This window comes from Elephantulus edwardii, unplaced genomic scaffold (genome assembly GCF_000299155.1).
Source record: "Elephantulus edwardii isolate Elephantulus edwardi_28Jun2011 unplaced genomic scaffold, EleEdw1.0 scaffold00003, whole genome shotgun sequence".
In the NCBI taxonomy this organism is placed as follows: domain Eukaryota; kingdom Metazoa; phylum Chordata; class Mammalia; order Macroscelidea; family Macroscelididae; genus Elephantulus; species Elephantulus edwardii.
In genome coordinates, this window is record NW_006399753.1 from 42,952,443 (window position 1) to 42,967,857 (window position 15,415).

General features: G+C 37.5%; 1 pseudogene; it reads left to right on the top strand.

Annotated features, from left to right (window-relative positions):
• Positions 1-3,111: 3,111 nt before the first annotated feature.
• Positions 3,112-15,212, top strand: LOC102859071 (annotated as a pseudogene).
• Positions 15,213-15,415: the final 203 nt, after the last annotated feature.

The window sequence follows — 15,415 nt, forward strand, 5'->3', positions numbered from 1 at the left end:
ACAGATAGACATTCTTCAGGTATTCCCTGCTTTCAGCTAAGATCCATCTAACATCAGCTACAATATCCCTAGTACCACGACCCCTTCTAAACCCAGCCTGCACTTCTGGCAGTTCTCTGAAGATGTGCTGTTACAGTCGTTTTGGACAATCTTCAGTAGAATCTTGCTTGCATGTGAAATCAATGATATCATTCTATGGTTTCCACACTCTGATGGGTCACCCTTCATTGGAATGGGAACAAATATATATCTCTTCCAGTCAGTTGGCCAAGAGGTTGTTCTCCAGATTTCTTGGCACAACTTGGTGAGCACATCCAGGGTAGCATCTGTTAACTGAAATACGTCAATTGGTATACCATCTATTCCTGGTGCCTTATTTTTTGTTATTTCCTTCAAATCAGCTTGAACTTCTTTCTTCATCACTATAGGCTCTTGCTCATATGTTATTTCATTAAATCCTTCTGTATCTGCTAATTCCTTTCAATACAAAGACTCAGTATATTCCTTCCATCTTCTTTTAATACCTCCTGGATCATTTAATATTCTGCTTAAAGCATCCTTGATTATGGCAACTCTAAGTTTGAATTTTTTCGTCAATTCCTTGAGCTTAAGAAATGCTGAAAGAGTTTGGCCCTTTAGATGTTCTGACTCTAGCTCCTCACACATTTCATTGTAATATATTGCTTTGTTATCCTGTGCTCCCTTTTGGAATCTTCTGTTCAGATCTTTAGTATCTTGAATTCTTCCTTGTGCTTTGGTTTCTCTATGCTCCAGTGCAATATTCAGAGTTTCTTCTGACATCCCTTTTTGTCTTTTATTCCTCTTATGCCTTTGTAATGAATGTCTGCACTCTCCCTGGATGATACATTTGACATCCTCCCACAACTCACTATGTCTTTGCTCATTAGTGTTCAATGCCTCAAACCTGTTCCTGAGATGGTTCTGAAATTCAGGTGGGATGAAATCAAAGTCATATTTTGGTTCTTGTGGATTCGGTGTAATTTTTCTCAGCCTCAGCTTGAACTTGCATATGAGTAGTTAGTGGTCTGTTCCACAATCAGCCTCCTGGCTTAGTTTTCACAGCTGATATTGAGCTTCTTCAGGGTTCTTTCCACAGATATAATCTATCTGATACCTCTGCACACCATCAGGTAAATCCATGTGTAAAACCTGCGTTTATGTCTCTTACAAAACTTATTTGCAATGAATAGGTCATTGTGCAAAATTCAATCTTTCTATCTCCAGCTTCATTTCTCTCACCAAGCCCATGTTTTCCAACTACTGATTCTTCTTCTCTGTTCCCAACTTTTGCATTCCAGTCACCCATTATTATCAAAGCATCTTGATTGCATGTTCAATTGATCTCCCACTGTAAAAGTTGGTAGACATCATCTATTTCTTCTTCTTTGGCTCTGGTTGTTGGTGCATATATCTGAATGATAGTGGTATTCACTCGACTTCCTTGTATGCATATGGATATTATCCTGTCACTCACAATGTTGTACTTTAAGACGGATCTAGAAATTACTTTTTTAACTATGAAAGCAACTCCAAAATATTTTATTTATTTTTAGCAATGCTACTTCCTATCAACTGACTATACAACTGTTGTTATTATCGTTAACAACCCTCAGGTAGATCACAACAAATAGCAACCCCATGAACCTCAGATCAGAAACTTGCCCTATCCTGTATCATGCTCACCATCCCTAATATTCTTAAACCCATTGCTGCAGCCACTAAGTTGATTCATCCCATTGAGGGTCTTCCCCTCTTACACTGATTTACATCTTTCTAAGGGTAATGCTCATTTTCAAAGACTGGTCAACTCCTAAAAACATGCCCAAAGTATGGTAGCCAAAGTTTTGTTATCCTTGGCTATATATATGGAGGATCTTGACCTCACCTTCTCTAAGATATATTTATTTGCAATTTTGGCAGTTGTGTGATATTCAGTATTCTTTTCAAACAATATTACTGAAAGGCTTCATCACTAGAGGTTTCTTATCCATTCTTATTTTGATGGACAATTGTGCTGATTCCAGTTATTGATTGTATTTTAAATATTTTTGTTTATTGATTGATTAGTTTTAAACAAGTATTTTTATACAAATACTTTTTATGTTTAATAAATAACTGGGGTGCAGTTTTTAGCTAATAGCATTAATGGATATTTAATGTTATAAAAATTTTTAAAAAATTATTTACCACTTTATACTCTTATAAGCTCCTATCTATGAAGGTCTCAGCAGTTAGCAAATGAATGCTAGGAAAGAAACATAGAGTCTAATGCTTCTTTTAAAGAAAAAAATGACAATACTTAGACCTTATTCTGACAGTTCACTAGATAGAAAAAATTCTATTTATCTTATCACTTGAAGAGCAACCCACTGATTGAAACAATAAGCCAGGAGGTTTGCTTAATATTCTATTATTCTAATATTCAATATCATATGTACTGAAGAAAGAGAAGAAGGAAGGAAGAAAGGAAGGAAGGAAGGAAGGAAGGAAGGAAGGAAGGAAAGAAAGAAAGAAAGAAAGAAAGAAAGAAAGAAAGAAAGAAAGAAAGAAAGAAAGAAGGAGGAAGGAAGGAAGGAAGGGAGGGAAAGAAAATGAACTCCATTGATTTTTGTTGGAATTGCTCATAGTTGACCCTCCAGAAGATTTTCACAGGCTATAAATCTCAAGAAAGAAATTGTCTGTCTTTTGTAGAAGAGTTACTGAATTTGAACTGGTTGGCGGTGCCATTTCTTACCCATTAATAATAACAGAGGAATGAAATAAATCTTCAGAAAACTGCAACAAAATTTCAAGGAGATGTCACTTCAAAACATTGAACACTTGAAGAAGTAATGAAAGAACAATGAGTGTTTAAGTTATTAGAAAACATCTAATATGTGATTTCGCTGGTCCACTTGAAAGAGAATACACTTTCATATATAAGAGACACAATCCCAAAATACCAAAGGGAAAGATCACTAAAAAATTAAAATTAAATTCAAAGTGTTTATCCAACTTTAAAAGTTTGTTTAAATAGAGTAATTAATAATCCACAAAATGAAAACACAGCAAGACCAGGGAGAAGATATCAGAAAGAAATATTTCGAAACAATGGAGGAAAAAAAAGAAAAAAGAATCAATGGGTTGAACATTCAAAGAAGTAGGAAAAGGAGGGTCAAACAAAGAGAGGAAAGGTTTCAACTGAACACATTTACTTAGGGTGGGATAACTATGCTATACTATACTCTTCTAAATTATACTATACTCTAAGTTTATGCATTCAGTTGAAGCCTTTCCTCTCTTTATTTGACCCTTCTTTTCCTACCTCAATGTGGAGATCATAATTAATTATAACTAGCATTGAGAAAAGTTGGAATCTCAGATTTATGTTTGCTCATTTGAAATCTATGAATAGAACAAGAAACTATCATCTTAACAAAGTAAGGAAACACTGTGTGGGTTAAAATCAATAAGGGATTGTGCAGTAGGGCTGTATCCTTTCTCTATGCCTGTTAGGTACACAATCAATACACCTTGTATTAGTAACGAATATGCTGCAAAGTTCTTCTTTTTTTATTATTATTTTGTGTGCGTGTACCGTCAAATCACATATGACTGGTACAGGAGGAGATTGTCCCTCCTTCCCCGGCAGAGCATCTGGTGGATTCGAACCGTGCGCCTCTGGAATTGTAGTTGCAGCTCCTTGCCACTAGGCCACCAGAGCTCCCCCAAAGTTCTTCTTTAAGGTGTTAAGGAACATTGATGTCAGTTTAAAGACTAAGATGCACATGATTCAAATCATGTTCTTTTCAGTTATTTATTCTCGTATGAAATTGGAGAATCTCTAAGGGTGACAGATGAAAGCAATGCATATCAGAGAGGATGACAATGACCAGAATTGAGTTTCAGATCCATGAAGGATAACAGAAGAATTGATGCCTTTGAGTCATGGTGTTGGAGAAGAATCTTGAACATTTACCAAGGACTATGAAGAAAACAAATAAGTCTGCCATGGAGAGGGTGAGACAAAGTTACCCCTTTGAGGCTAGGATTTTGAAGCTTCATCTGACATACTTTGAGCATGTGGCTAGGAGGAACAAGTCCTTGAAAAGATGCAGGAGTTTAAGATTAAGATTCCAGAAGAGATGGATTAATTGGGCAATGGGGTAGGTGATTTGGAGTCAGTGAGACTGGCTCAAGACAGGGCAGGTTTCAGAGCAGTATACATAGGGTTACTCCCAGCCACAGGCAACTCGATGGCCCATAATAAAAACAACAATTAGAGAGCTGGATGACTAAGGATGACAGCCGGAGAATGAATGTCTCTGAGTTGTGGTACTGGAGAAGAATATTGGACATCCCATAGAATGCAAAGAGAGAAAACACATTTGTCTAGGAGAAGGTGAAACGAAGTTGCTTCTTAGAGGCTTGGATTTTGAAGCTCTGTCTCACATACTTCGGGCAAGTGGCCAGGAGGAACAAGTCCTTGGAGAATGATATCATGCTCAGAAAGGTGTAAGTACAGTGCAAGAAAGGAAGAAGAACCTGGATGAGATGGATTGACACAGTAACTTAGATAAGGGGGTTAGGTGTGTCTGTGTCAGTGGGACTAGCTCAAGATATGATTTGCAGGTAACTTGAAGGCAGATAACAACAACAATATAAGTCATAGTTTACTAAATAGTACCTAACAACAACAACAGCAACAACAACAACAACAACAACAACAACAATTTTGTGAAGAGAAAGCTCTGGTGGCCCGGTGGTAAGGAATTGCACTGCCAATCTAATGATACACAGTTTGTATTCACCAACTGTTCCTCAGGAGATACATGGACAATCTCTTCCCATGCAGTTTACTGTCTCTGAAACACTAGTGCAGCCAGCTATTAGTTAATTCCAACTTGAAGGTACAGAAGCATTATTAAAGTTCCATTAAATAGTTGGATAAGTGATTCAATATTGAACTAGTGTTCAATTGCTATTTAAAAATATCATAAACTTAAAATCTTAAGAGACACAACTTAAATATATTTTCTAACATTTTTTGTAGATCATGCCCTGAGTTAAGTCCAGGCTCAAGATCTCACGTGCCTGAAATTGAATCAGTCACAGCTGCTATTCCCATCTCGGCTCAATGTCATCTTTCAAGTTCACTGAGCTTTGGTACAATTAATGTCCTTGAATTTTTGTGACAAAGGTTCCCATTTTTCTTCCAACTGTCAGCTGAGGACTGTGTTTAGTTTTTATAGGCTGCTTTCAGTTTTTTGCTACATGGTAAGTATTCAGTTCATTATAAGGATATTTCTTTTTCTTTTTTCTGAGTATGTTGCAATGCGATCACTGACATTCTCATTCACAGAAGACCCTTGAATTTCTGCATTTGGAGAAAATACTTTGCTCTTAGAGAACTCATTATATGAGAGATGTTACTTTTAGAATTGATCAAGTCGACTATGACTCATAGTAGTTATATGAACAACAGATCCAAATCTTGCCCTATAATGCAATCTTCATGTTCTCTGACATGCTTCAGTCTATTTTTGGGATACATTGTGTCAATCTATCTTGTTTAGGGTCTTCTTTGTCATCCTTGATCCTCTACTTTTTCCAGCAAGATGTCTCTCTCCATGGACTGGTTTCCCGTGAAAATTTGCCAAAAGTAACTGAGATGATGTTTCATCAGCCTTACTTCTGAAAAAAAAAACACAAAAAAACAAAAACAAAAAAACACTCGTTTGTCCTTTCTCCAAGACAGAGTTGTTTATCCTTTTGAAAATTCATGGGATATTCAATTATCTTCCCCAACACCACAATTTAATTGCAGATTCTTCTGCTGCCATCCTTACTCATTGTCCAACTTCCAGAAGCATAGCAAGTAATTGAAAGTATAATTAACTTGGATCAGGTACACCTTAGCCTTGATACTGACCTCTTTGCTCTTTAACACTTTGGAGAAGTCCTTTAATGCAAATTTTCCCAATGCAACACATCTTTTTATTTCTTCGTTGCTAGAATAACAAGGAATGTCTATCTTTGTTTCATTGACTATGCAAAGGCTTTTGATTGTGGATCATAACAAACTGTGGCTGACTCTGAGAAGAATGTGAATCCCAGAACATTTGATTGTGCTTATGCGAAACCTATACTTGAAGCAAGAGGCAGTCATTAGAATAGACGAAGGAGACATCGCATGGTTCAAAATTGGGAAGGGTGTCCTCCAGAAATGTATTCAGTCTCCATATCTTCTTAGTCAACATGCAGAACAGATCATCTGGGAGGCTGGGCTGTAATGTGAAGGGATGTGTCATCAACATTTGAGGTAGACTCATCAGCAATCCATGTTATGCAGATAACACAACTCTGCCTGCTGAAACTGAGGAGGACCTTAAGTGCTTACTGCAGAAGGTTAAGGATTGCAGCCTTCGATATGGACTGAAGCTCAACATCAAGAAAACAAAGATTCTCACCACTGGCCCAATTGGCAATATCAGTACGGATGGTGAAGAGATTGAGATTATTAGCAGTTTCAGTTTGGTTGGCTCCACAATCAACACTCTTGGCACCAGCAGCCAGGAAATTAAGAGATTAATTGCATTTGGAAAGTCAGCTGTCAGGGACCTCTACAGAGTACTGAAGAGCAACGACGTCAGGTTGGGTCAGATCCAGCCCATAGTCTTCACAATTGTGTGGTATGCACCAGAGAGCTGGACAGTGACTAGAGATGATAGAAATAGAATTGATGCCTTTGAGCTCTGGTGCTGGAGATGAGTGTTGAATATACCATGAACTGCTAAGAGAACAAACAGGTTCATTCTGGAGAGGGTGAAACTGGGCTGTTCCTTGGAGGCAAGGATTCTGAAGCTTTGTCTAACATACTTTGGGGATGTTGCAAGAAGGGACCAGTCCTTGGAGAGGGACATCATGGTTGAGAGCATGGAGGGACAGTGCAAGAGAGGAAAACTCTAGATGAGATGGATCGATTAAGTGATTGGGATAATGGAAGTAGGTGTGTCAGAGACAATGATGTTGGCACTAGATAGAGCAGGGTTTAGGGCTCTAGTACATAGGGTGGGTCACAAGCGACTCAATGGCACATAACAATTACAACAACAACAACAGTATCAAGGGCACTAATTGTGGATTCAAGCAAATAATTGAAAAAACTCTCTCTTCTTCCTCTATCATAGTATTGCTGGTTCATTTATTAGTGAGGATTTTTGTTTTCTTGATGCTGTAGTGATAGAAAGACATTTGACTGTGTTAATAATAACAAATTATAGCTGACATTGAGAAGAATGGGCATCCCAATACACTTAACTTTGCTCATGCAAATTTACAGATAGATCAAGAAGATGCTGTCTAATTGAACAAGGGAACATGTTTTAAAATACCATTTAAAACCGTGCTGTAAAAGTAAGAGAGTTATGTGTCAGGGTAGTATCCTTTCTGCGTAGTTATTGAATCTGTGTGCTCAACAAATCATTCAGGGATCTGTACTATATGAAGAAGAATGTGGCATCTGGATTAGAGGGAGGTTTATCAACAACCTGTTTTACGTGATACAACCTTGCTTGCTAAAGGTGTAGAGGATTTGAAACATTTTCTATAGAAGATCAAAGACTACAATCTTCAGAATGAACTACTTTTCCAAATAAACTAGTTGAGTATTCTCTGTACTCTCTCTCTCTGATCACATGATTTATGATTTTAATTCTATCCAGAAATTCCTTTACAACAATCCCAATGTTAATATTTGATTAAGTAAGCTTCAAGACGCTGGGCTGTACGAGGAGAAATGTAGCATGAGGATTGGTGGAAGAGTCATCAACAACCTGTGTTATGCAGATGTCACATCCCTGCTTGCTGAAACTGAGAAGGACCTGAAGCACTTGCTGCAGAAGGTCAAGGACTGCAGCCTTCAATACGGATTGAAGCTCAACATCAAGAAGACAAAGATTCTCACCACTGGGCCTATTGGCAGCATCAGTATGGATGGTCAAGAGATGGTTAACAGTTTTAGTTTACTTGGTTTCACAGCCAACACTCTTGGTAACAGCAGCCAGGAAATCAAGAGAAGAATTGCATTGGGGAAGTCAGGTGTGAGGGACCTCTCAAGAGTACTGAAGAGCAACGATGTCAGGCTGGAGACTAAGGTGTGCCTGATCCACGCTATAGGCTTTGCAATTACATGCTATGTATCGAAGAGTTCAACAGTGACTAGGGATGATAGATAATTGATGCCTTTGAGCTGTTGTACTGGAGAAGTATTAAATATACCACGGACTACTAGGAGAACAAACAGTTTCTCTTGGAGAGGGTGAAGCCCTCTTTGGAATCAAGGATTCTGAAGCTTCATCTGACATACTTTGGACATGTTGCAAGGAGGGACTGCTTCTTAGAGAGGGACATCATGTTTGGGAGAGTGGAAGGATGCTGCAGGAGAGGAAGACCCTCAATGAGATGGGTAGATTCTGTCATTGGGGTGGTGGAAATGAGTGTGTCGGAGATGACTAGGTTGGCACAGGATAGAGCAGCATTTAGGGCTCTTGTACATAGGATCACTATGAGTCACAGGTGACTCGTTGGCACATAACAACAACAACAACAACAAGAAGCTTCAAGTATACAGAAAGTTAAAAAATGAGTAATAAATAAATGGGAAGAACATGATATATATCTCATAAAATATATAAAATATTAGATAATAAACAAACAAACAAACTCAGTCTATGGTATGTTCAAAACTGTTCTCCACTCTAAAATCTCAAGGCATCAATTCTTCTTCTGTCACCTTTGGTCATTGTCCAGCTTTCTGATGCATAGCAAGTAGTTGCTAGTGGGTGGATTTCCATTCATAGTGACTGTTGGATTTCCAAGGCTGTAAATCTTGGAGGGAAGAGACCTTTCATTTTTGTCCCATCGAGTGGCTGGTGGATTGGTAGTGCTGGAGAAATGCCATGCACTTTGTAAAGCAGTAAAAGAATGCAGTTGTTGTTGTTGTTGGGTGACATCAAGTTGAGCATGACTCATTTTGTTTGTTGTTGTTGCTATACACTGTCAAGTCACCTGAGACCCTATGTACAATGGCTCTGAAGCCTGCCCTGTCCTGAGCCAGTCTCAGTGACTCTGACACACCAATACCCATTGCCCCAGTTACTGTTCTCAAGCCATCTCTTCTGGGATCTCCCTCTCCTGTGCTATTCCTCCACACTTCTGAGAATGATGTCCTTCTCCAAGGACCAGTCCCTCCTGGCCATGTATCCAAAGTATGTGGGACTGAGCTTCAAAATCCTAGCCTCTAGGGAGAAATTTGGTTTCATCCTCTCCTAGACAGACCTATTTGTTGTCTTGGCAGTCCATGGTATGTTCAAGACTCCCTTCCAGCACCACAATTTAAAGGCATCAATTCTTCGTCTATCATCAATAGTTATTGTTCAGCTTTCTGATGCACAGCAAGTAATTGCAAATACCATGGCCTGGATTAGGTGTGCCTTAGTCTCTAGACTGACATCATTGCTCTTCAATACTCTGGCAAAGTCCCTGAGAGAAAATTTTCCCAATGCAATTCATCTTCAGATTTCCTGACCGCTGGTGCTAAGTGTTGATTGTGGAGCCAAACAAACTATAATTGTTAACAACCTCAATCTCTTCTCCATCCATCATGATGTGAGTCATAGTGACTCTGTGAACAAAAGATCTGAACCCCGTTCTATTCTATGCCATCCTCACACTCCCTGACACACAAGAGACCATTGCAGCAGTCACTGTGTTAATCCCTGCTGATGGAGGGTCTCCCTCTCCTTCACCAATCCTCCACCTTCCCAGCATCGTGTCCTTTTCCAAAGAATAGTACCTCTTAATAACATTCCCAAAGTACATGAAGTGAAGCCTCATCATTCTTGCCTCCAAAGAGTACTCCGGGAACATCCTCTCCAAGACCTATCTGTTTGTTCTCTTGGCTGTCCATGGGATGTTCAGTGCTCATCTCCAACACGACAGCTCAAAGGCATCACTTCTTTTTCTGTCATTCTTATTCATTGTCCAGTTCTAGTTGCTTATCTAGGAATCAGAAAATCTATGGCCTGGATCAGACAAAGGAAAGAATCACAGTGTACCTAGCTGTCATGCATTTACTTGTATGCAGATTAGAGTTGTCATGAGAAAAGAAAACTAGCTTTCCAGATTTTAAGGAGTAGGATTTTTTTCCACTAAAGAAATTTGAGACCCAGGTTTTTAGGCATATTTTGATTTTTAAATGTTGGCAACTGTTTTGAAAGATTTACAGCCTTTGACTGGCAAGCTTATGTGGGCCAAGCAAAACATATTTGAGGGCAAAATCAGGCCTGTAGCCTGCCAGCTTTTGACCTCTGCTCTACAATAATAAGATTGATTTTTTAAAAATTGCTTATTAAATCACTCTCATTAATGTGTAGTCATACCTCAGACTACTATTCAGAATAACTCCAACTTTTCAAACTAACTGAGTGACCTGAAAATTACACTTTCATACTTCCCTAAATTAATTTAAAATTTTCCAAGTGTAGGTAATTTTTTATTATCCTAGTTTATTCATAAAATTTGAATACATTGTTTTCCAGAAAAAATTCTTCCAATTAAATGTATTTTTAAGGCAACTGTTGCTGTAGAAAGCTGAAATTTGGAGTCTTGCTATTTTTAGAATTTATAAGGAAGTCTTTGCATAGTTAATTTGATCAATGTTTCTAGTAATCGTTATTGAAAGTAGAACTGTAGATTTTATCACACAGTTTAATTTAAATGTATGTATACATATGGTAAGAAATAAACTAATTCAATAGCTTTGTTATAAAGCATTAAGCCATAATACTTCTTTGACACTCATATCCTAGTATCTGATTTGAAGTACATATGTATATCAGTGTAGATAAATATATTTTACTTTATGAAAATATTTTTATAACAAAAGTACCATTTAGTTACAATTATCAGTGCCAGCCAAAATGACTTTATTTTTATTGCTTTTCATATTAATATTTTAGGTATATTGATTAATGACCCGATTAGAAAAAGAACTTTTCAAGGAGAAAGAGTGTTTTCAAGGTCATTGTGCATGATATTTATTGGAAAAACCAGTGTCGAGGACATCATTCAATTATATAGAGTACATCAAAGGAAATTGCATGCAGCATATGTGGATGGGATCCCTGCAGACAATGACATCAGTGGACAAAATTTAGTTGCAGGGAACTTTCTTAGTGTATCTGAATCACAAAATAAGAATTTCAATTATGGAATGTCACACTCACTGAGTCATTAGACAAGACATAATTTTTTAAGTGTCAATATGTAGGCATTCGGGATATTTGCTTTCCTAGCCAGATTCAATAGGATTATGTTTCTGACCTTGAAAGGGAGCAAATTGGCACAAAAGTGAAATCAAAGAATGTCTAAGATAGATTATTTGAGTCTTTGGAACAGTTCTCAGACTATTTCAGGTCAAGGTTTTGTGGTAATATGAATGTTAATTTCTGAAAACTTTTCTGTTGCATTTTCCATTACTGAGGTATGAGATTCTTTCTGATGAATCGGTGCACTTGTATTCTAACACATGTCTTGCTTGCATCTAATATCCGTTATTACTTTTTACCCACTTCTTCTCTGTAGTTCAGGCTCTTATTATATAGTATCCAAATTACTTCAAGAATATGATAATTTACTTTCTTAATTCTAACCTCTTCACTTTCAAATATGCCATTCTTTCTGCTATTAGGTGTAGCCTTAGCCTTAAGAAAAGCAATGATTCTTATGCTGGTCAGTTTTTCCAGCAACTTCTGTAACATTTTATTGCCAATATGATAAAGAGTAAAATAAAATATGTTGTTGTTGTTAAGTGCCGTTGAATGGCAGGTAACTCATAGTGACCCTATAAAGGAGAATCCTCAATGCTAAAATTATAATATAGTACTCTTTTATTTCAAGCATATCAGACTACTGAATTATCCTGGAACTTTCTGTCTGTGTGACTTTGAGCATCTACTCTATCTCTGAGGAAGGACTTGTAATCTGTGACATATTTTCCTGGAGAAAGTCTGTAACCCTCAAAGTTCACACCAAGTAACTTGTTCACATCTTGCTCTATCTAATTTCCTTAATGATAAGGTATATTTTTCTTCCCATAATAGTCCTGGTGGCACAGCTTTCCACCGCTAACTGAAAGACCAGTGTCCAACAGCTGTGTTTTAAGTAATAGCAGTCAGTTTCTGTAAAGATTTCGAGCCTTGGGAACCTTATGGGCCAGTTCAACTCTGCCTTTTCATGAGTTGGAATCAACTAAGTGGCAGTGAGTTTGGTATTTGAAGCTCTTCTCATAAATCATTACCATCATCATCATCAATACAACCATTATCACTATCGTATATTACTTGATAAAATGCTAAATGTCAGAAGTTTGACTAAGTATCACATTCAAATTGTCCTTCTCTTGGTATTCATAACAGTTTCATTAAAAGATATTATTTCTACCTCATTTCAGCTTTGTGGAATTGACTTAATGTCAATAACATTTTCAATGACATACAGCTATTAAATCACAAAAACTTAATTTAGAGCCAGCTTCTTAACATTAAGGTCATGCTTCCAGAATACAAGACGCTGTTTCTATTGAAACTTATTTGGGAAGAGGAAGAACGAATAAAACAACTCAAAGAATTAGGAGCCAAACGTAAAGAAGAGGAACGACTGGACCAAGAAAAAAGAGAAAGGAAAAAGCAAAAAGAGAAAGAAAGGAAAGAACGCTTGAAAAAAGAGGGAAAACTTTTAACTAAATCCCAGAGAGAAGTCAGAGCCAGAGCTGAAGCTACTCAAATTTTTACAAGCTCAGGGTGTTGAAGTGCCATAAAAAACTCTTTGCCAAAGAAAAGGTCAATTTATGAAGATACAAAAAAGAAAAAAGCACAACATCTAGAAAATAAAGAAGTGTCTGAACCAATAGAATTAAGTGCTGCTATTCAAGTTGTTGAACAGGGTGTACCTGACAAAGAAGGGACACTACCTCCTGTTGAACCAGAAGAGGGGGAATAAGCTGAGGATGGTGGGTTAGATGATTGGGAAGCAATGGCCAGTGATGAGGAAAGAGAAAAAAAAGGAAATACAGTGCATATAAAAATTAAAGGAAACCCTGAGGAAGAAGAAGAGAGTGAAGAAGAGGAAGAAGAAGAAGGAGAAAGTGAAGGTAGTGAAGGTGATGAAGAAGATGAAAAGGTGTCAGATGGAAAAGATACAGCGAAATATACAGCTTTTTAGATAAAAAAGCAAAGTAAAGAAATGAACTTGGGATATGAATATGACTCTGAAGATGATCAAAGTAAAGAAGAAAGGGCTTATGACAAAGCTAAGCGGAGAATTAAGAAACAAAGGTTAGAAAACAGTAAAAATGTAAATACAGAAAATTTAAGAGCTCCCGTTATCTGTGTACTTGGTCATGTGGACACAGGGAAGACAAAAATTCTGGATAAACTCCAGCACACTCATGTCCAAGACGGTGAGGCAGGAGGTATCACTCAGCAAATTGGAGCCACTAATGTTCCCCTTGAAGCTATTAATGAACAGAGTAAAATGATTAAAAATTTTGATGGAGAAAATGTACACATTCCAGAAATGCTGATTATTGATACTCCTGGGCATGAGTATTTCAGTAATCTGAGAAACAGAGGAAGCTCTCTTTGTGATATTGCCATTTTAGTTGTTGATATTATGCATGGTTTGGAGCCTCAGACAACTGAATCTATCAACCTTCTAAATCTAAAAAAATGTCCCTTCATTGTTGCTCTCAACAAGATTGATAGGTTATATGATTGGAAAAAGAGTACTGATTCTGATGTGGCTGTTACTTTAGAAAAGCAGGAAAAAAAATTACAAAAGATTAATTTGAGGAACGAGCGAAAGCTATTATTGTGGAATTTGCACAGCAGGGTTTGAATGCTGCTTTGTTTTATGAGAATAAAGATCCTCGTACTTTCGTGTCTTTGGTACCTACCTCTGCACATACTGGTGATGGAATGGGAAGTCTCATATATCTTCTTGTCGAATTAACTCAGACTATGTTGAGCAAGAGACTTGCACAGTATGAAGAGTTGAGAGCACAGATGATGGAGGTTAAAGCTCTCCCAGGAATGGGCACCACCATAGGTGTAATACTGATCAATGGGCGTTTGAAGGAAGGAGATACAATCGTTGTTCTTGGAGTAAAAGGGCCCATTGTAACTCAGATTCGAGGCCTACTTTTACCTCCTCCTATGAAGGAATTACGAGTGAAGAACCAATATGAAAAGCATAAAGAAGTTGAAGCAGCTCAGGGGGTAAAGATTCTTGGAAAAGACCTGGAGAAAACATTAGCTGTTTTACCCCTTCTCATGGCTTTTAAAGAAGATGAGATCCCTGTTCTTAAAGATGAGTTGATCTGTGAGTTAAAGCAGACACTAAATGCCATCAAATTAGAAGAGAAGGGGATCTATGTCCAGGCGTCTACTCTGGGTTCTTTGGAAGCTCTACTTGAATTTCTGAAAACATTAGAAGTACCTTATGCAGGAATTAATATTGGCCCAGTCCATAAGAAAGATGTTATGAAGGCATCAGTGATGTTGGAACATGATCCTCAATATGCCGTAATTTTGGCCTTTGATGTGAGAATTGAACGGGATGCTCAAGAAATGGCTGATTGTTTAGATGTTAGAATTTTTAGTGCAGAAATTATTTATCATTTATTTGATGCCTTTACAAAATATAGACAAGATTAAAAGAAACAGAAACAGGAAGAATTTAAGCACATAGTAGTATTTCCATGCCAGATGAAGATTCTCCCTCAGTTTATTTTCAATTCTAGAGACCCAATAGTGATGGCAGTGACTGTGAAAGCAGGTCAGGTCAAACAGGGTACACCTATGTGTGTGCCAAGCAAAAATTTTGTTGATATTGGAATAGTGACAAGTATTGAAATAAACCATAAACAAGTGGATGCTACAAAAAAAGAACAAGAAGTCTGTGTCAAAATAGAACCTATCCCTGGTGAATCTCCCAAAATGTATGGAAGACACTTTGAAGCTACAGACATTCTTGTCAGTAAGATCAGCAGACAGTCCACTGATGCTCTCAAAGACTGGTGTAGAGATGAGATGCAGAAGAGTGACTGGCAGCTTATTATGGAGCTGAAGAAAGTGTTCGAAATCATCTAATTTTTCCACATGGGGCAGGGAATGGAGTAAATGCAACATTATGTTGTTATATCACCAACAAAATAGAAGACAAAAATGGTATGTACTATTTGGACACCGATGGACTTAAAAGAGTATGGAAGGGAAAAATATAGGTGTATAAAATGTTTTCCATGAGAAACCGAGAAACTTAACACTGGTTTGACAGTGGTCAATTACACGTT